General features: G+C 53.1%; 5 non-coding genes across 5 annotated transcripts; all 5 read left to right on the plus strand.

The window, feature by feature from the left end:
- The first annotated feature begins 3,337 nt into the window (after window positions 1–3,337).
- Window positions 3,338–3,407, plus strand: TRNAN-GUU (transfer RNA asparagine (anticodon GUU)). Its single transcript has one exon. It is a non-coding gene; the product is annotated as a tRNA-Asn (tRNA).
- Window positions 3,408–10,403: 6,996 nt separating this feature from the next.
- Window positions 10,404–10,473, plus strand: TRNAN-GUU (transfer RNA asparagine (anticodon GUU)). Its single transcript has one exon. It is a non-coding gene; the product is annotated as a tRNA-Asn (tRNA).
- Window positions 10,474–13,044: 2,571 nt separating this feature from the next.
- TRNAN-GUU (transfer RNA asparagine (anticodon GUU)) lies at window positions 13,045–13,121 on the plus strand. The gene has a single exon. It is a non-coding gene; the product is annotated as a tRNA-Asn (tRNA).
- A 5,057-nt stretch (window positions 13,122–18,178) lies between these two features.
- TRNAN-GUU (transfer RNA asparagine (anticodon GUU)) lies at window positions 18,179–18,255 on the plus strand. The gene has a single exon. It is a non-coding gene; the product is annotated as a tRNA-Asn (tRNA).
- Window positions 18,256–18,619: 364 nt separating this feature from the next.
- On the plus strand, window positions 18,620–18,696 carry TRNAN-GUU (transfer RNA asparagine (anticodon GUU)). The gene has a single exon. It is a non-coding gene; the product is annotated as a tRNA-Asn (tRNA).
- Window positions 18,697–19,142: the final 446 nt, after the last annotated feature.

Here is a 19,142-nt window from a genome sequence, read left to right on the forward strand (position 1 = left end):
ACTGAGCAACGGCGCAGACATCGAAGCCCAAATTGCTCAGTTCTTCCCGCACAATCGACTGTACCAAGCAAACCTGAGGTACTTGCAAATCGACGTGGCCGTTGGCGGGAAGAGTAGGTGTAATTGCTTCGATTTCCCGCCGGACAATTCGCGTAATTTCAGACGCTGGTGAAGACTGCCGATGGGAGGACAGTCCATCTTCGCAGGAGGACGTCGCTGCGGTGTTCGGCAGTCGAGTAAATGATCTTGAAATCCGCCTGCTTTTGGCCAGTTCAAAACGCCGGCATTCCTCAATAATTTCGTCGACGGTCGCACAGTTCCGGCACATTAGCAGGTTGAACGCGTCGTCCGCTATGCCCTTGAGGACGTGGCCAACCTTGTCAGACTCCGACATGTCGTTGTCAACTTTACGACATAGAGCCAGCACGTCCTGTATATATGAGATATACGGCTCTGTGGACGTCTGAGCACGTATAGACAACTCCTTCTTTGCAGCCGCCTTTCGACCGATGGGCTTCCCAAATAAGTCGCGAAGCTTTTCCTTGAAGGTGTCCCAACTGCCGATCTCCTCCTCATGGTTCTCGTACCAGACTTTGGCCGTGCCTTTCAGGTAAAACAGCACATTGGCCAGCATAAGAGTCGGATCATACCGGTTGAGAGCACTGGTGCGTTCGTAGTCGGCTATCCAGTCGTCGACATCAACTTGGTCCGTACCGCAGAACGTTCCAGGATGCTTCGGATGCGTCAGCACGTACGTGGGTGGGGGTGGGGCCAGTGGAGGCGTTGCCGTGGATGGTGCGGGCGTCGCCGAAGCCGATGGAGAGGTGGCCGTGGGATCAGTCCCGTGTTCCATCACGGAAACTCCGATTTGACGACCACTGCGGAGCTCCGTTGTATGGCGCTTCGTTACCCAGCACTCCCACCAATTTGTTACGGAGCTCGCAAACACACGGAAGAGAGGAATGAGCGTATTTCCTATATTTACATGCCAAAGTGACGCTTCAGAGCTGCCAGTCTCTCGCGCGGCGAGTCCACTTCTTTTTCATCGAACTGTTGTCCACGACGGTAGAGCCATGCCCACTGCCTCGTAATAATATGTTCTGATGGTGGTGAGAGTGGAGCACGACTCTCTCCGTTGCGCAATTGGCTAGCGCGATGGGCTGTTAACTGAAAGGTTGGAGGTTCGAGCCCACCCAGTAATGGTATGTTGCTTTTTTTTTCTTTGGGCTGATAGCTTTAAAGATATGTTCTGATGGTAGTGAGAGTGGAGCAGGACTGTCTCCATGGCGCAATTGGCTAGCGCGATCGGCTGTTAACCGAAAGTTTGGAGGTTAGAGCCCACCTGGTGGTGGTGCGACGCTTTTTTTTCTTTGGGCTGTTAGCTCTGAAGAAATGTTCTGACGGTGGTGAGAGTGGAGCACGACTGTCTCCGTGGCACAATTGGCTAGCGCGATTGGCTGTTAACCGAAAGGTTGGAGGTTCGAGCCCACCCGATGGTGGTGCGGCGCTTTTTTTCTTTTGGCTCATAGCTCTGAAGAAATGTTCTGACGGTGGTGAGAGTGGAGCACGACTGTCTCCTTGGCGCAATTGGCTAGCACGTTCGGCAGACAACCGAAAGGTTGGAGGTTCGAGCCCACTCGGTGGTGGTGCGGCGCTTTTTTTTCTTTGGGCTGATACCTTTGAAGATATGTTCTGATGGTGGTGAGAGTGGAGCAGGACTGTCTCCGTGGCGCAAATGGCTAGCGAGATCGGCTGTTAACCGAAAGGTTCGAGGTTCAAGCCCTCCCGGGAGTGGTGTGTTGCTTTTTTTTCTTTGGGCTGATAGCTCTGAAGAAATGTTCTGACGGTGGTGAGAGTGGAGCACGACTGTCTCCGTGGCACAATTGGCTAGCGCGATTGGCTGTTAACCGAAAGATTGGAGGTTCGAGCCCACCCGAAGGTCGTGCGGCGCTTCTTTTTCTCTGGGCTGATAGCTCTGAAGAAATGTTCTGACGGTGGTTAGAGTGGAGCAGGACTGTCTCCGTGGCGCAATTGGCTAGCGCGATCCGCTGTTAACCAAAAGGCTGGAGGTTCGAGCTCTCCCGGGAGTGGTGTGTTGCTTTTTTTGCGCTGATAGCTTTGAATATATGTTCTGATGGTGGTGGGAGTGGAGCACGACTGTCTCCGTGGCGCAATCGGCTAGCTCGATCGGCTGTTAACCGAAAGGTTGAAGGTTCGAGCCCACTCGGTGGTGGTGCGGCTCTTTTTTTTCTTTGGGCTGATAGCTCTGAAGAAATGTTGTGACGGGGGGGAGAGTGGAGCACGACTGTCTCCGTGGCGCAATTGGCTGGCGCGATCGGCTGTTAACCGAAAGGTTGGAGGTTCGAGCCCACTCGGTGGTGGTGCGGCGCTTTTTTTTCTTTGGGCTGATAGCTTTGAAGATATGTTGTGATGGTGGTGAGAGTGGAGCAGGACTGTCTCCGTGGCGCAATTGGCTAGCGAGATCGGCTGTTAACCGACAGGTTCGAGGTTCAAGCCCTCCCGGGAGTGGTGTGTTGCTTTTTTCTTTGCGCTGATAGCTTTGAAGATATGTTCTGATGGTGGTGGGAGTGGAGCACGACTGTCTCCATGGCACAATCGGCTAGCGCGATCAGCTGTTAACCGAAAGGTTGGAGGTTCGAGCCCACTCGGTGGTGGTGCAGCGCTTTTTTTTCTTTGGGCTGATAGCTCTGAAGAAATGTTCTGACGGTGTTGAGAGTGGTGCACGACTGTCTCCGTGGCACAATTGGCTAGCGCGATTGGCTGTTAACCGAAAGGTTGGAGGTTCGAGCCCACCCGAAGGTGGTGCGGCGCTTTTTTCTTTTGGCTGATAGCTCTGAAGAAATGTTCTGACGGTGGTGAGAGTAGAGCATGCATGTCTCCTTGGCGCAATCGGCTAGCACGTTCGGCAGTTAACCGAAAGGTTGGAGGTTCGAGCTCTCCCGGGAGTGGTGTGTTGCTTTTTTTTGCGCTGATAGCTTTGAAGATATGTTCTGATGGTGGTGGAAGTTGAGCACGACTATCTCCGTGGCGCAATTGGCTAGCGCGATCGGCTGTTAACCGAATAGTTGGAGGTTCAAGCCCACCCGGTGGTGGTGCGGTGCTTTTTTTCCTTTGGGCTGATAGCTTTGAAGATATGTTGTGATGGTGGTGAGAGTGGAGCACGACTGTCTCCGTGGGACAATTGGCTAGCGCTATGGGCTGTTAACTGAAAGGTTGGAGGTTCGAGCTCTTCCGGGAGTGGTGTGTTGCTTTTTTCTTTGCGCTGATAGCTTTGAAGATATGTTCTGATGGTGGTGGGAGTGGAGCACGACTGTCTGCGTGGCGCAATTGGCTAGCGCGTTCGGCTGTTAACCGAAAGGTTGGAGGTTCGAGCCCTCCCGGGAGTGGTGTGTTGCTTTTTTTCTTTGCCCTTATAGCTTTGAAGATATGTTCTGATGGTGGTGAGAGTGGAGCACGACTGTCTCCGTGGCGCAATTGGCTGGCGCGATCGGCTGTTAACCGAAAGGTTGGAGGTTCGAGCCCACTCGGTGGTGGTGCGGCGCTTTTTTTTTCTTTGGGCTGATAGCCTTTAAGATATGTTCTGATGTTGGTGAGAGTGGAGCAGGACTGTCTCCGTGGCGGAATTGGCTAGCGAGATCGGCTGTTAACCGAAAGGTTCGAGGTTCAAGCCCTCCCGGGAGTGGTGTGTGGCTTTTTTCTTTGCGCTGATAGCTTTGAAGATATGTTCTGTTGGTGGTGAGAGTGGAGCACGACTCTCTCCGTTGCACAATTGGCTAGCGCGATCGGGTGTTAACCAAATGGTTGGAGGTTTGAGCCCACCCGGTGGTGGTGCGGCGCTTTTTTTTCTTTGGGCTGATAGCTCTGAAGAATTGTTTTGACGGTGGTGAGAGTGGAGCATGACTGTCTCCTTGGCGCAATTGGCTAGCGCGATCGGCTGTTAACCGAAAGGTTGGAGGTTCGAGCCCTACCGGGAGTGGTGCGTTGCTTTTTTCTTTGCGCTGATAGCTTTGAAGATATGTTCTGATGGTGGTGAGAGTGGAGCACGACTCTCTCCGTGGCGCAATTGGCTAGCGCGATGGGCTGTTAACTGAAAGGTTGGAGGTTCGAGCCCACCCAGTAATGGTATGTTGCTTTTTTTTTCTTTGGGCTGATAGCTTTAAAGATATGTTCTGATGGTGGTGAGAGTGGAGCAGGACTGTCTCCATGGCGCAATTGGCTAGCGCGATCGGCTGTTAACCGAAAGTTTGGAGGTTCGAGCCCACCTGGTGGTGGTGCGGCGCTTTTTTTTCTTTGGGCTGTTAGCTCTGAAGAAATGTTCTGACGGTGGTGAGAGTGGAGCACGACTGTCTCCGTGGCACAATTGGCTAGCGCGATTGGCTGTTAACCAAAAGGTTGGAGGTTCGAGCCCACCCGATGGTGGTGCGGCGCTTTTTTTCTTTTGGCTCATAGCTCTGAAGAAATGTTCTGACGGTGGTGAGAGTGGAGCACGACTGTCTCCTTGGCGCAATTGGCTAGCACGTTCGGCAGATAACCGAAAGGTTGGAGGTTCGAGCCCACTCGGTGGTGGTGCGTTGCTTTTTTCTTTGCACTGATAGCTTTGAAGATATGTTCTGATGGTGGTGAGAGTGGAGCACGACTCTCTCCGTGGCGCAATTGGCTAGCGCGATGGGCTGTTAACTGAAAGGTTGGAGGTTCGAGCCCACCCAGTAATGGTATGTTGCTTTTTTTTTCTTTGGGCTGATAGCTTTAAAGATATGTTCTGATGGTAGTGAGAGTGGAGCAGGACTGTCTCCATGGCGCAATTGGCTAGCGCGATCGGCTGTTAACCGAAAGTTTGGAGGTTCGAGCCCACCTGGTGGTGGTGCGACGCTTTTTTTTCTTTGGGCTGTTAGCTCTGAAGAAATGTTCTGACGGTGGTGAGAGTGGAGCACGACTGTCTCCGTGGCACAATTGGCTAGCGCGATTGGCTGTTAACCGAAAGGTTGGAGGTTCGAGCCCACCCGATGGTGGTGCGGCGCTTTTTTTCTTTTGGCTCATAGCTCTGAAGAAATGTTCTGACGGTGGTGAGAGTGGAGCACGACTGTCTCCTTGGCGCAATTGGCTAGCACGTTCGGCAGACAACCGAAAGGTTGGAGGTTCGAGCCCACTCGGTGGTGGTGCGGCGCTTTTTTTTCTTTGGGCTGATACCTTTGAAGATATGTTCTGATGGTGGTGAGAGTGGAGCAGGACTGTCTCCGTGGCGCAAATGGCTAGCGAGATCGGCTGTTAACCGAAAGGTTCGAGGTTCAAGCCCTCCCGGGAGTGGTGTGTTGCTTTTTTTTCTTTGGGCTGATAGCTCTGAAGAAATGTTCTGACGGTGGTGAGAGTGGAGCACGACTGTCTCCGTGGCACAATTGGCTAGCGCGATTGGCTGTTAACCGAAAGGTTGGAGGTTCGAGCCCACCCGAAGGTGGTGCGGCGCTTCTTTTTCTCTGGGCTGATAGCTCTGAAGAAATGTTCTGACGGTGGTTAGAGAGGAGCAGGACTGTCTCCGTGGCGCAATTGGCTAGCGCGATCCGCTGTTAACCAAAAGGCTGGAGGTTCGAGCTCTCCCGGGAGTGGTGTGTTGCTTTTTTTTGCGCTGATAGCTTTGAATATATGTTCTGATGGTGGTGGGAGTGGAGCACGACTGTCTCCGTGGCGCAATCGGCTAGCTCGATCGGCTGTTAACCGAAAGGTTGAAGGTTCGAGCCCACTCGGTGGTGGTGCGGCTCTTTTTTTTCTTTGGGCTGATAGCTCTGAAGAAATGTTGTGACGGGGGGGAGAGTGGAGCACGACTGTCTCCGTGGCGCAATTGGCTGGCGCGATCGGCGGTTAACCGAAAGGTTGGAGGTTCGAGCCCACTCGGTGGTGGTGCGGCGCTTTTTTTTCTTTGGGCTGATAGCTTTGAAGATATGTTGTGATGGTGGTGAGAGTGGAGCAGGACTGTCTCCGTGGCGCAATTGGCTAGCGAGATCGGCTGTTAACCGACAGGTTCGAGGTTCAAGCCCTCCCGGGAGTGGTGTGTTGCTTTTTTCTTTGCGCTGATAGCTTTGAAGATATGTTCTGATGGTGGTGGGAGTGGAGCACGACTGTCTCCATGGCACAATCGGCTAGCGCGATCAGCTGTTAACCGAAAGGTTGGAGGTTCGAGCCCACTCGGTGGTGGTGCAGCGCTTTTTTTTCTTTGGGCTGATAGCTCTGAAGAAATGTTCTGACGGTGGTGAGAGTGGTGCACGACTGTCTCCGTGGCACAATTGGCTAGCGCGATTGGCTGTTAACCGAAAGGTTGGAGGTTCGAGCCCACTCGGTGGTGGTGCGGCGCTTTTTTTTCTTTGGGCTGATAGCCTTTAAGATATGTTCTGATGTTGGTGAGAGTGGAGCAGGACTGTCTCCGTGGCGGAATTGGCTAGCGATATCGGCTGTTAACCGAAAGGTTCGAGGTTCGAGCCCTCCCGGGAGTGGTGTGTTGCTTTTTTCTTTGCGCTGATAGCTTTGAAGATATGTTCTGTTGGTGGTGAGAGTGGAGCACGACTCTCTCCGTTGCACAATTGGCTAGCGCGATCGGGTGTTAACCAAATGGTTGGAGGTTTGAGCCCACCCGGTGGTGGTGCGGCGCTTTTTTTTCTTTGGGCTGATAGCTCTGAAGAATTGTTTTGACGCTGGTGAGAGTGGAGCATGACTGTCTCCTTGGCGCAATTGGCTAGCGCGATCGGCTGTTAACCGAAAGGTTGGAGGTTCGAGCCCTACCGGGAGTGGTGCGTTGCTTTTTTCTTTGCGCTGATAGCTTTGAAGATATGTTCTGATGGTGGTGAGAGTGGAGCACGACTCTCTCCGTGGCGCAATTGGCTAGCGCGATGGGCTGTTAACTGAAAGGTTGGAGGTTCGAGCCCACCCAGTAATGGTATGTTGCTTTTTTTTCTTTGGGCTGATAGCTTTAAAGATATGTTCTGATGGTGGTGAGAGTGGAGCAGGACTGTCTCCATGGCGCAATTGGCTAGCGCGATCGGCTGTTAACCGAAAGTTTGGAGGTTCGAGCCCACCTGGTGGTGGTGCGGCGCTTTTTTTTCTTTGGGCTGTTAGCTCTGAAGAAATGTTCTGACGGTGGTGAGAGTGGAGCACGACTGTCTCCGTGGCACAATTGGCTAGCGCGATTGGCTGTTAACCAAAAGGTTGGAGGTTCGAGCCCACCCGATGGTGGTGCGGCGCTTTTTTTCTTTTGGCTCATAGCTCTGAAGAAATGTTCTGACGGTGGTGAGAGTGGAGCACGACTGTCTCCTTGGCGCAATTGGCTAGCACGTTCGGCAGATAACCGAAAGGTTGGAGGTTCGAGCCCACTCGGTGGTGGTGCGGCGCTTTTTTTTCTTTGGGCTGATACCTTTGAAGATATGTTCTGATGGTGGTGAGAGTGGAGCAGGACTGTCTCCGTGGCGCAATTGGCTAGCGAGATCGGCTGTTAACCGAAAGGTTCGAGGTTCAAGCCCTCCCGGGAGTGGTGTGTTGCTTTTTTCTTTGCGCTGATAGCTCTGAAGAAATGTTCTGTTGGTGGTGAGAGTGGAGCACGACTTTCTCCGTTGCGCAATCGGCTAGCGCGATCGGGTGTTAACCAAAAGGTTGGAGGTTCGAGCCCACCCGGTGGTGGTGCGGCGCTTTTTTTTCTTTGGGCTGATAGCTCTGGAGAATTGTTCTGACGGTGGTGAGAGTGGAGCACGACTGTCTCCTTGGCGCAATTGGCTAGCGCGATCGGCTGTTAACCTAAAGGTTGGAGGTTCGAGCCCTCCCGGGAGTGGTGTGTTGCTTTTTTCTTTGCGCTGATAGCTTTGAAGATATGTTCTGTTGGTGGTGAGAGTGGAGCACGACTGTCTCCGTGGCGCAATTGGCTACCGCGATGGGCTGTTAACTGAAAGGTTGGAGGTTCGAGCCTACCCGATGGTGGTGCGGCTCTTTTTTTTCTTTGGGCTGATAGCTCTGAAGAAATGTTCTGACGATGGTGAGAGTGGAGCAGGACTGTCTCCGTAGCACAATTGGCTAGCGCGATCGGCTGTTAACCGAAAGGCTGGAGGTTCGAGCTCTCCCGGGAGTGGTGTGTTGCTTTTTTTTGCGCTGATAGCTTTGAAGATATGTTCTGATGGTGGTGGAAGTGGAGCACGACTATCTCCGTGGCGCAATTGGCTAGCGCGATCGGCTGTTAACCGAATAGTTGGAGGTTCAAGCCCACCCGGTGGTTGTGCGGCGCTTCTTTTTCTTTGGGCTGATAGCTCTGAAGAAATGTTCTGACGGGGAGGAGGGTGGACCACGACTGTCTCCGTGGCGCAATTGGCTGGCGCGATCGGCTGTTAACCGAAAGGTTGGAGGTTCGAGCCCACTCGGTGGTGGTGCGGCGCTTTTTTTTTCTTTGGGCTGATAGCCTTTAAGATATGTTCTGATGTTGGTGAGAGTGGAGCAGGACTGTCTCCGTGGCGGAATTGGCTAGCGAGATCGGCTGTTAACGGAAAGGTTCGAGGTTCAAGCCCTCCCGGGAGTGGTGTGTTGCTTTTTTCTTTGCGCTGATAGCTTTGAAGATATGTTCTGTTGGTGGTGAGAGTGGAGCACGACTCTCTACGTTGCACAATTGGCTAGCGTGATCGGGTGTTAACCAAAAGGTGGGAGGTTTGAGCCCACCCGGTGGTGGTGCGGCGCTTTTTTTCCTTTGGGCTGATAGCTCTGAAGAATTGTTCTGACGGTGGTGAGAGTGGAGCATGACTGTCTCCTTGGCGCAATTGGCTAGCGCGATCGGCTGTTAACCGAAAGGTTGGAGGTTCGAGCCCTACCGGGAGTGGTGCGTTGCTTTTTTCTTTGCGCTGATAGCTTTGAAGATACGTTCTGATGGTGGTGAGAGTGGAGCACGACTCTCTCCGTGGCGCAATTGGCTAGCGCGATGGGCTGTTAACTGAAAGGTTGGAGGGTCGAGCCCACCCAGTAATGGTATGTTGCTTTTTTTTTCTTTGGGCTGATAGCTTTAAAGATATGTTCTGATGGTGGTGAGAGTGGAGCAGGACTGTCTCCCTGGCGCAATTGGCTAGCGCGATCGGCTGTTAACCGAAAGTTTGGAGGTTCGAGCCCACCTGGTGGTGGTGCGGCGCTTTTTTTTCTTTGGGCTGTTAGCTCTGAAGAAATGTTCTGACGGTGGTGAGAGTGGAGCACGACTGTCTCTGTGGCACAATTGGCTAGCGCGATTGGCGGTTAACCGAAAGGTTGGAGGTTCGAGCCCACCCGATGGTGGAGCGGCGCTTTTTTTCTTTTGGCTCATAGCTCTGAAGAAATGTTCTGACGGTGGTGAGAGTGGAGCACGACTGTCTCCTTGGCGCAATTGGCTAGCACGTTCGGCAGACAACCGAAAGGTTGGAGGTTCGAGCCCACTCGGTGGTGGTGCGGCGCTTTTTTTTCTTTGGGCTGATACCTTTGAAGATATGTTCTGATGGTGGTGAGAGTGGAGCAGGACTGTCTCCGTGGCGCAATTGGCTAGCGAGATCGGCTGTTAACCGAAAAGTTCGAGGTTCAAGCCCTCCCGGGAGTGGTGTGTTGCTTTTTTCTTTGCGCTGATAGCTTTGAAGATATGTTCTGATGGTGGTGGGAGTGGAGCACGACTGTCTCCATGGCACAATCGGCTAGCGCGATCGGCTGTTAACCGAAAGGTTGGAGGTTCGAGCCCACTCGGTGGTGGTGCAGCGCTTTATTTTCTTTGGGCTGATAGCTCTGAAGAAATGTTCTGACGGTGGTGAGAGTGGAGCACGACTGTCTCCGTGGCACAATTGGCTAGCGCGATTGGCTGTTAACCGAAAGGTTGGAGGTTCGAGCCCACCCGAAGGTGGTGCGGCGCTTATTTCTTTTGGCTGATAGCTCTGAAGAAATGTTCTGACGGTGGTGAGAGTGGAGCATGCATGTCTCCTTGGCGCAATCGGCTAGCACGTTCGGCAGTTAACCGAAAGGTTGGAGGTTCGAGCTCTCCCGGGAGTGGTGTGTTGCTTTTTTTTGCGCTGATAGCTTTGAAGATATGTTCTGATGGTGGTGGAAGTTGAGCACGACTATCTCCGTGGCGCAATTGGCTAGCGCGATCGGCTGTTAACCGAATAGTTCGAGGTTCAAGCCCACCCGGTGGTGGTGCGGTGCTTTTTTTCCTTTGGGCTGATAGCTTTGAAGATATGTTGTGATGGTGGTGAGAGTGGAGCACGACTGTCTCCGTGGCGCAATTGGCTAGCGCTATGGGCTGTTAACTGAAAGGTTGGAGGTTCGAGCTCTTCCGGGAGTGGTGTGTTGCTTTTTTCTTTGCGCTGATAGCTTTGAAGATATGTTCTGATGGTGGTGGGAGTGGAGCACGACTGTCTGCGTGGCGCAATTGGCTAGCGCGTTCGGCTGTTAACCGAAAGGTTGGAGGTTCGAGCCCTCCCGGGAGTGGTGTGTTGCTTTTTTTCTTTGCCCTTATAGCTTTGAAGATATGTTCTGATGGTGGTGAGAGTGGAGCACGACTGTCTCCGTGGCGTAATTGGCTAGCGCGATGGGCTGTTAACTGAAAGGTTGGAGGTTCGAGCTCTCCCGGGAGTGGTGTGTTGCTTTTTTTTTGCGCTGATAGCTTTGAAGATATGTTCTGATGGTGGTGGAAGTGGAGCACGAATATCTCTGTGGCGCAATTGGCTAGCGCGATCGGCTGTTAACCGAATAGTTGGAGGTTCAAGCCCACCCGGTGGTTGTGCGGCGCTTCTTTTTCTTTGGGCTGATAGCTCTGAAGAAATGTTCTGACGGGGAGGAGGGTGGACCACGACTGTCTCCGTGGCGCAATTGGCTGGCGCGATCGGCTGTTAACCGAAAGGTTGGAGGTTCGAGCCCACTCGGTGGTGGTGCGGCGCTTTTTTTTTCTTTGGGCTGATAGCCTTTAAGATATGTTCTGATGTTGGTGAGAGTGGAGCAGGACTGTCTCCGTGGCGGAATTGGCTAGCGAGATCGGCTGTTAACCGAAAGGTTCGAGGTTCAAGCCCTCCCGGGAGTGGTGTGTTGCTTTTTTCTTTGCGCTGATAGCTTTGAAGATATGTTCTGTTGGTGGTGAGAGTGGAGCACGACTCTCTCCGTTGCACAATTGGCTAGCGCGATCGGGTGTTAACCAAATGGTTGGAGGTTTGAGCCCACCCGGTGGTGGTGCGGCGCTTTTTTTCCTTTGGGCTGATAGCTCTGAAGAATTGTTCTGACGGTGGTGAGAGTGGAGCATGACTGTCTCCTTGGCGCAATTGGCTAGCGCGATCGGCTGTTAACCGAAATGTTGGAGGTTCGAGCCCTACCGGGAGTGGTGCGTTGCTTTTTTCTTTGCGCTGATAGCTTTGAAGATATGTTCTGATGGTGGTGAAAGTGGAGCACGACTCTCTCCGTGGCGCAATGGGCTAGCGCGATGGGCTGTTAACTGAAAGGTTGGAGGTTCGAGCCCACCCAGTAATGGTATGTTGCTTTTTTTTCTTTGGGCTGATAGCTTTAAAGATATGTTCTGATGGTGGTGAGAGTGGAGCAGGACTGTGTCCATGGCGCAATTGGCTAGCGCGATCGGCTGTTAACCGAAAGTTTGGAGGTTCGAGCCCACCTGGTGGTGGTGCGGCGCTTTTTTTTCTTTGGGCTGTTAGCTCTGAAGAAATGTTCTGACGGTGGTGAGAGTGGAGCACGACTGTCTCCGTGGCACAATTGGCTAGCGCGATTGGCTGTTAACCGAAAGGTTGGAGGTTCGAGCCCACCCGATGGTGGTGCGGCGCTTTTTTTCTTTTGGCTCATAGCTCTGAAGAAATGTTCTGACGGTGGTGAGAGTGGAGCACGACTGCCTCCTTGGCGCAATTGGCTAGCACGTTCGGCAGATAACCGAAAGGTTGGAGGTTCGAGCCCACTCGGTGGTGGTGCGGCGCTTTTTTTTCTTTGGGCTGATACCTTTGAAGATATGTTCTGATGGTGGTGAGAGTGGAGCACGACTGTCTCCTTGGCGCAATTGGCTAGCGCGATCGGCTGTTAACCTAAAGGTTGGAGGTTCGAGCCCTCCCGGGAGTGGTGTGTTGCTTTTTTCTTTGCGCTGATAGCTTTGAAGATATGTTCTGATGGTGGTGAGAGTGGAGCACGACTGTCTCCGTGGCGTAATTGGCTAGCGCAATGGGCTATTAACCGAAAGGTTGGACGCTCGAACCCACCCGGTGGTGGTGCGGCACTTTTTTTCCTTTGGGCTTATAGCTCTGAAGAAATGTTCTGACGGTGTGAGAGTGGAGCACGACTGTCTCCGTGGCGCAATTGGCTAGCGCGATGGGCTATTAACCGAAAGGTTGGAGGTTCAAGCCCACCCGGTGGTGGTGCGGCGCTTTTTTTTCTTTGCCCTGATAGCATTGAAGATATGTTCTGTTGGTGGTGAGAAAAGAGCACGACTCTCTCCGTGGCGCAATTGGCTAGCGCGATCGGCTGTTAACCGAAAGGCTGGAGGTTCGAGCTCTCCCGGGAGTGGTGTGTTGCTTTTTTTTGCGCTGATAGCTTTGAATATATGTTCTGATGGTGGTGGGAGTGGAGCACGACTGTCTCCGTGGCGCAATCGGCTAGCGTGATCGGCTGTTAACCGAAAGGTTGGAGGTTCGAGCCCACTCGGTGGTGGTGCGGCGCTTTTTTTCCTTTGGGCTGATAGCTCTGAAGAAATGTTCTGACGGGGGGGAGAGTGGAGCACGACTGTCTCCGTGGCGCAATTGGCTGGCGCGATCGGCTGTTAACCGAAAGGTTGGAGGTTCGAGCCCACTCGGTGGTGGTGCGGCGCTTTTTTTTTCTTTGGGCTGAGTGCTTTGAAGATATGTTGTGATGGTGGTGAGAGTGGAGCAGGACTGTCTCCGTGGCGCAATTGGCTAGCGAGATCGGCTGTTAACCGACAGGTTCGAGGTTCAAGCCCTCCCGGGAGTGGTGTGTTGCTTTTTTCTTTGCGCTGATAGCTTTGAAGATATGTTCTGATGGTGGTGGGAGTGGAGCACGACTGTCTCCGTGGCGCAATCGGCTAGCGCGTTCGGCTGTTAACCGAAAGGTTGGAGGTTCGAGCCCTCCCGGGAGTGGTGTGTTGCTTTTTTTCTTTGCCCTTATAGCTTTGAAGATATGTTCTGATGGTGGTGAGGGTGGAGCACGACTGTCTCCGTGGCGTAATTGGCTAGCGCGATGGGCTGTTAACTGAAAGGTTGGAGGTTCGAGCCCACCCGATGGTGGTGCGGCGCTTTTTTTTCTTTGGGCTGATAGCTCTGAAGAAATGTTCTGACGATGGTGAGAGTGGAGCAGGACTGTCTCCGTGGCGCAATTGGCTAGCGCGATCGGCTGTTAACCGAAAGGTTGGAGGTTCGAGCTCTCCCGGGAGTGGTGTGTTGCTTTTTTTGCGCTGATAGCTTTGAAGATATGTTCTGATGGTGGTGGAAGTGGAGCACGACTATCTCCGTGGCGCAATTGGCTAGCGCGATCGGCTGTTAACCGAATAGTTGGAGGTTCAAGCCCACCCGGTGGTGGTGCGGCGCTTCTTTTTCTTTGGGCTGATAGCTCTGAAGAAATGTTCTGACGGGGAGGAGGGTGGACCACGACTGTCTCCGTGGCGCAATTGGCTGGCGCGATCGGCTGTTAACCGAAAGGTTGGAGGTTCGAGCCCAGCCGATGGTGGTGCGGCGCTTTTTTTTCTTTGGGCTGATAGCTCTGAAGAAATGTTCTGACGATGGTGAGAGTGGAGCAGGACTGTCTCCGTGGCGCAATTGGCTAGCGAGATCGGCTGTTAACCGAAAGGTTCGAGGTTCAAGCCCTCCCGGGAGATGTGTGTTGCTTTTTTCTTTGCGCTGGTAGCTTTGAAGATATGTTCTGTTGGTGGTGACAGTGGAGCACGACTCTCTCCATTGCGCAATTGGCTAGCGCGATCGGGTGCTAACCAAAAGGTTGGAGGTTTGAGCCCACCCGGTGGTGGTGCGGTGCTTTTTTTCCTTTGGGCTGATAGCTCTGAAGAAATGTTCTGACGGTGCTGAGAGTGGAGCATGACTGTCTCCGTGGCGCGATTGGCTAGCGCGATCAGCTGTTAACTGAAAGGTTGGAGGTTCTAGCCCTCCCGGGAGTGGTGTGTTGCTTTTTTTTCTTTGGGCTGATAGCTTTGAAGATATGTTCTGATGGTGGTGAGAGTGGAGCAAGACTGTCTCCGTGGCGCAATCGGCTAGCGCGATCGGCTGGTAACCGAAAGGTTGGAGGTTCGAGCCCACGCGGTGGTGGTGTGATGCTTTTTTTTCTTTGGGCTGATAGCTTTGAAGATATGTTGTGATGGTGGTGACAGTGGAGCCCGACTGTCTCCGTGGCGCAATTGGCTAGCGCGATGGGCTGTTAACTGAAAGGTTGGAGGTTCGAGCCCTCCCAGGAGTGGTGTGTTGCTTTTTTTTCTTTGGGCTGATAGCTTTGAAGATATGTTCTGATGGTGGTGAGAGTGGAACAGGACTGTCTCCATGGCGCAATTGGCTAGCGCGATCGGCTGTTAACCGAAAGGTTGGAGGTTCGAGCCCACCCGGTGGTGGTGCGGCGCTTTTTTTTGGGGGGCTCATAGCTCTGAAGAAATGTTCTGACGGTGGTGAGAGTGGAGCACGACTGTCTCCGTGGCGCAATTGGCTAGCGCGATTGGCTATTAACCGAAACGTTGGAGGTTCGAGCCCACCCGATGGTGGTGCGGCGCTTTTTTTTCTTTGGGCTGATAGCTCTGAAGAAATGTTCTGACGGTGGTGAGAGTGGAGCCGGACTGTCTCCGATGCGGAAGTGGCTAGCGCGATCGGCTGTTAACCGAAATGTTGGAGGTTCGAGCCCTCCCGGGAGTGGTGTGTTGCTTTTTTCTTTGCGCTGATAGCTTTGGAGATATGTTCTGTTGGGTGTGAGAAAGGAGCACGACTCTCTCTGTGGCGCAATTGGCTAGCGCGATCGGCTGTTAACCAAAAGGTTGGAGGTTTGAGCCCACCCGGTGGTGGTGCGGCGCTTTTTTTCTTTGGGCTGATAGCTCTGAAGATATGTTCTGGTGGTGGTGAGAGTGGAGCGGGACTGTCTCCGTTACGCGATTCTCTAGCGCGATCGGCTGTTAACCGAAAGGTTGGAGGTTCGAGCCCACCCGGTGGTGGTGCGGCGCTTTTTTTTCTTTCGTCTGATAGCTTTGAATATATGTTCTGATGGTGGTGAGAGTGGAGCAGGACTGTCTCCGTGGCGCAATTTGCTAGCGCGATCGGCTGTTAACAGAAAAGTTGGAGGTTCGAGCCCTCTCGGGAGTGGTGTGTTGCTTTTTTCTTTGCGCTTATAGCTTTTGTTCTGATGGTGGTGAGAGTGGAGCATGACTGTCTCCGCGGCGCAATTGGCTAGCGCGATCGGCTGTTAACCGAAAGCTTCGAGGTTCAAGCCCTCCCGGGAGTGGTGTGTTCTTTTTTCTTTGCGCTGATAGCTTTGAAGATATGTTCTGTTGGTGGTGAGAAAGGAGCACGACTCTCTCCGTGGCGCAATTGGCTAGCGCGATCGGCTGTTAACGAAAAGGTTGGAGGTTCAAGCCCACCCGGTGGTGGTGCGGCGCTTTTTTCCTTTGGGCTGATAGCTCTGAAGAAATGTTCTGACGGTAGTGAGAGTGGAGCAGGACTGTCTCCGTGGCGCAATTGGCTAGCGCGATGGGCTGTTAACCGAAAGGTTGGAGGTTCGAGCCCACCCGAAGGTGGTGCGGCGCTTCTTTTTCTTTGGGCTGATAGCTCTGGAGAAATGTTCTCACGGTGGTGAGAGTGGAGCATGACTGTCTCCTTGGCGCAATTGGCTAGCGCGATCGGCTGTTAACCGAAAGGTTGGAGGTTCGAGCCCTCCCGGGAGTGGTGTGTTGCTTTTTTCTTTGCGCTGATAGCTTTGAAGATATGTTCTGATGGTGGTGAGAGTGGAGCACGACTGTCTCCGTGGCGTAATTGGCTAGCGCGATGTGCTATTAACCGAAAGGTTGGACGCTCGAACCCACCCGGTGGTGGTGCGGCACTTTTTTTCCTTTGGGCTTATAGCTCTGAAGAAATGTTCTGACGGTGGTGAGAGTGGAGCACGAATGTCTCCGTGGCGCAATTGGCTGGCGCGATGGGCTATTAACCGAAAGGTTGGAGGTTCGAGCCCACCCGGTGGTGGTGCGGCGCTTTTTTTTCTTTGCCCTGATAGCTTTGAAGATATGTTCTGTTGGTGGTGAGAAAGGAGCACGACTCTCTCCGTGGCGCAATTGGCAAGCACGATCGGCTGTTAACCAAAAGGTTGGAGGTTCGAGCCCACCCGGTGGTGGTGCGGCGCTTTTTTTCTTTGGGCTGATAGCTCTGAAGAAATGTTCTGACGGTGGTGAGAGTGGAGCAGGACGGTCTCCGTGGCGCAATTGGATAGCGCGATCATCTGTTAACCGAAAGGTTGGAGGTTCGAGCTCTCCCGGGAGTGGTGTGTTGCTTTTTTCTTTGCGCTGATAGCTTTGAAGATATGTTCTGATGGTGGTGAGAGTGGAGCACGACTGTCTCCGTGGCGTAATTGGCTAGCGCGATGGGCTATTAACCGAAAGGTTCGAGGTTCAAGCCCACCCGGTGGTGGTGCGGCGCTTTTTTTTTGGGCTGATAGCTCTGAAGAAATGTTCTGACGGTGGTGAGAGTGGAGCATGACTGTCTCTGTGGCGCAATTGGCTAGCGCGATGGGCTGTTAACCGAAAGGTTGGAGGTTCGAGCCCACCCGATGGTTGTGCGGCGCTTCTTTTTCTCTGGGCTGATAGCTCTGAACAAATGTTCTGACGGTGGTGAGAGTGGAGCAGGACTGTCTCCGTGGCGCAATTGGCTAGCGCGATCCGCTGTTAACCAAAAGGCTGGAGGTTCGAGCTCTCCCGGGAGTGGTGTGTTGCTTTTTTTTGCGCTGATAGCTTTGAATATATGTTCTGATGGTGGTGGGAGTGGAGCACGACTGTCTCCGTGGCGCAATCGGCTAGCGCGATCGGCTGTTAACCGAAAGGTTGAAGGTTCGAGCCCACTCGGTGGTGGTGCGGCGCTTTTTTTTCTTTGGGCTGATAGCTCTGAAGAAATGTTGTGACGGGGGGGAGAGTGGAGCACGACTGTCTCCGTGGCGCAATTGGCTGGCGCGATCGGCTGTTAACCGAAAGGTTGGAGGTTCGAGCCCACTCGGTGGTGGTGCGGCGCTTTTTTTTTCTTTGGGCTGATAGCTTTGAAGATATGTTGTGATGGTGGTGAGAGTGGAGCAGGACTGTCTCCGTGGCGCAATTGGCTAGCGAGATCGGCTGTTAACCGACAGGTTCGAGGTTCAAGCCCTCCCGGGAGTGGCGTGTTGCTTTTTTCTTTGCGCTGATAGCTTTGAAGATATGTTCTGATGGTGGTGGGAGTGGAGCACGACTGTCTCCATGGCACAATCGGCTAGCGCGATCGGCTGTTAACCGAAAGGTTGGAGGTTCGAGCCCACTCGGTGGTGGTGCAGCGCTTTTTTTTCTTTGGGCTGATAGCTCTGAAGAAATGTTCTGACGGTGGTGAGAGTGGAGCACGACTGTCTCCGTGGCACAATTGGCTAGCGCGATTGGCTGTTAACCGAAAGGTTGGAGGTTCGAGCCCACCCGAAGGTGGTGCGGTGCTTTTTTCTTTTGGCTGATAGCTCTGAAGAAATGTTCTGACGGTGGTGAGAGTGGAGCATGACTGTCTCCTTGGCACAATCGGCTAGCACGTTCGGCAGTTAACCGAAAAGTTGGAGGTTCGAGCTCTCCCAGGAGTGGTGTGTTGCTTTTTTTTGCGCTGATAGCTTTGAAGATATATTCTGATGGTGGTGGAAGTGGAGCATGACTATCTCCGTGGCGCAATTGGCTAGCGCGATCGGCTGTTAACCGAATAGTTGGAGGTTCAAGCCCACCCGGTGGTGGTGCGGTGCTTTTTTTCCTTTGGGCTGATAGCTTTGAAGATATGTTGTGATGGTGGTGAGAGTGGAGCACGACTGTCTCCGTGGCGCAATTGGCTAGCGCTATGGGCTGTTAACTGAAAGGTTGGAGGTTCGAGCTCTCCCGGGAGTGGTGTGTTGCTTTTTTCTTTGCGCTGATAGCTTTGAAGATATGTTCTGATGGTGGTGGGAGTGGAGCACGACTGTCTCCGTGGCGCAATTGGCTAGCGCGTTCGGCTGTTAACCGAAAGGTTGGAGGTTCGAGCCCTCCCGGGAGTGGTGTGTTGCTTTTTTTCTTTGCCCTTATAGCTTTGAAGATATGTTCTGATGGTGGTGAGAGTGGAGCACGACTGTCTCCGTGGCGTAATTGGCTAGCGCGATGGGCTGTTAACTGAAAGGTTGGAGGTTCGAGCCCACTCAGTGGTGGTGCGGCGCTTTTTTTTCTTTGGGCTGAGTGCTTTGAAGATATGTTGTGATGGTGGTGAGAGTGGAGCAGGACTGTCTCCGTGGCGCAATTGGCTAGCGAGATGGGCTGTTAACCGACAGGTTCGAGGTTCAAGCCCTCCCGGGAGTGGTGTGTTGCTTTTTTCTTTGCGCTGATAGCTTTGAAGATATGTTCTGATGGTGGTGGGAGTGGAGCACGACTGTCTCCGTGGCGCAATCGGCTAGCGCGTTCGGCTGTTAACCGAAAGGTTGGAGGTTCGAACCCTCCCGGGAGTGGTGTGTTGCTTTTTTTCTTTGCCCTTATAGCTTTGAAGATATGTTCTGATGGTGGTGAGAGTGGAGCACGACTGTCTCCGTGGCGTAATTGGCTAGCGCGATGGGCTGTTAACTGAAAGGTTGGAGGTTCGAGCCCACCCGATGGTGGTGCGGCGCTTTTTTTTCTTTGGGCTGATAGCTCTGAAGGAATGTTCTGACGATGGTGAGAGTGGAGCATGACTGTCTCCGTGGCGCAATTGGCTAGCGCGATCGGCTGTTAACCGAAAGGTTGGAGGTTCGACCTCTCCCGGGAGTGGTGTGTTGCTTTTTTTTGCGCTGATAGCTTCGAAGATATGTTCTGATGGTGGTGGAAGTGGAGCACGACTATCTCCGTGGCGCAATTGGCTAGCGCGACCGGCTGTTAACCGAATAGTTGGAGGTTCAAGCCCACCCGGTGGTGGTGCGGC

Source organism: Rhipicephalus microplus, unplaced genomic scaffold, assembly GCF_043290135.1.
Source record: "Rhipicephalus microplus isolate Deutch F79 unplaced genomic scaffold, USDA_Rmic scaffold_69, whole genome shotgun sequence".
Taxonomy (NCBI): Eukaryota; Metazoa; Arthropoda; class Arachnida; order Ixodida; family Ixodidae; genus Rhipicephalus; species Rhipicephalus microplus.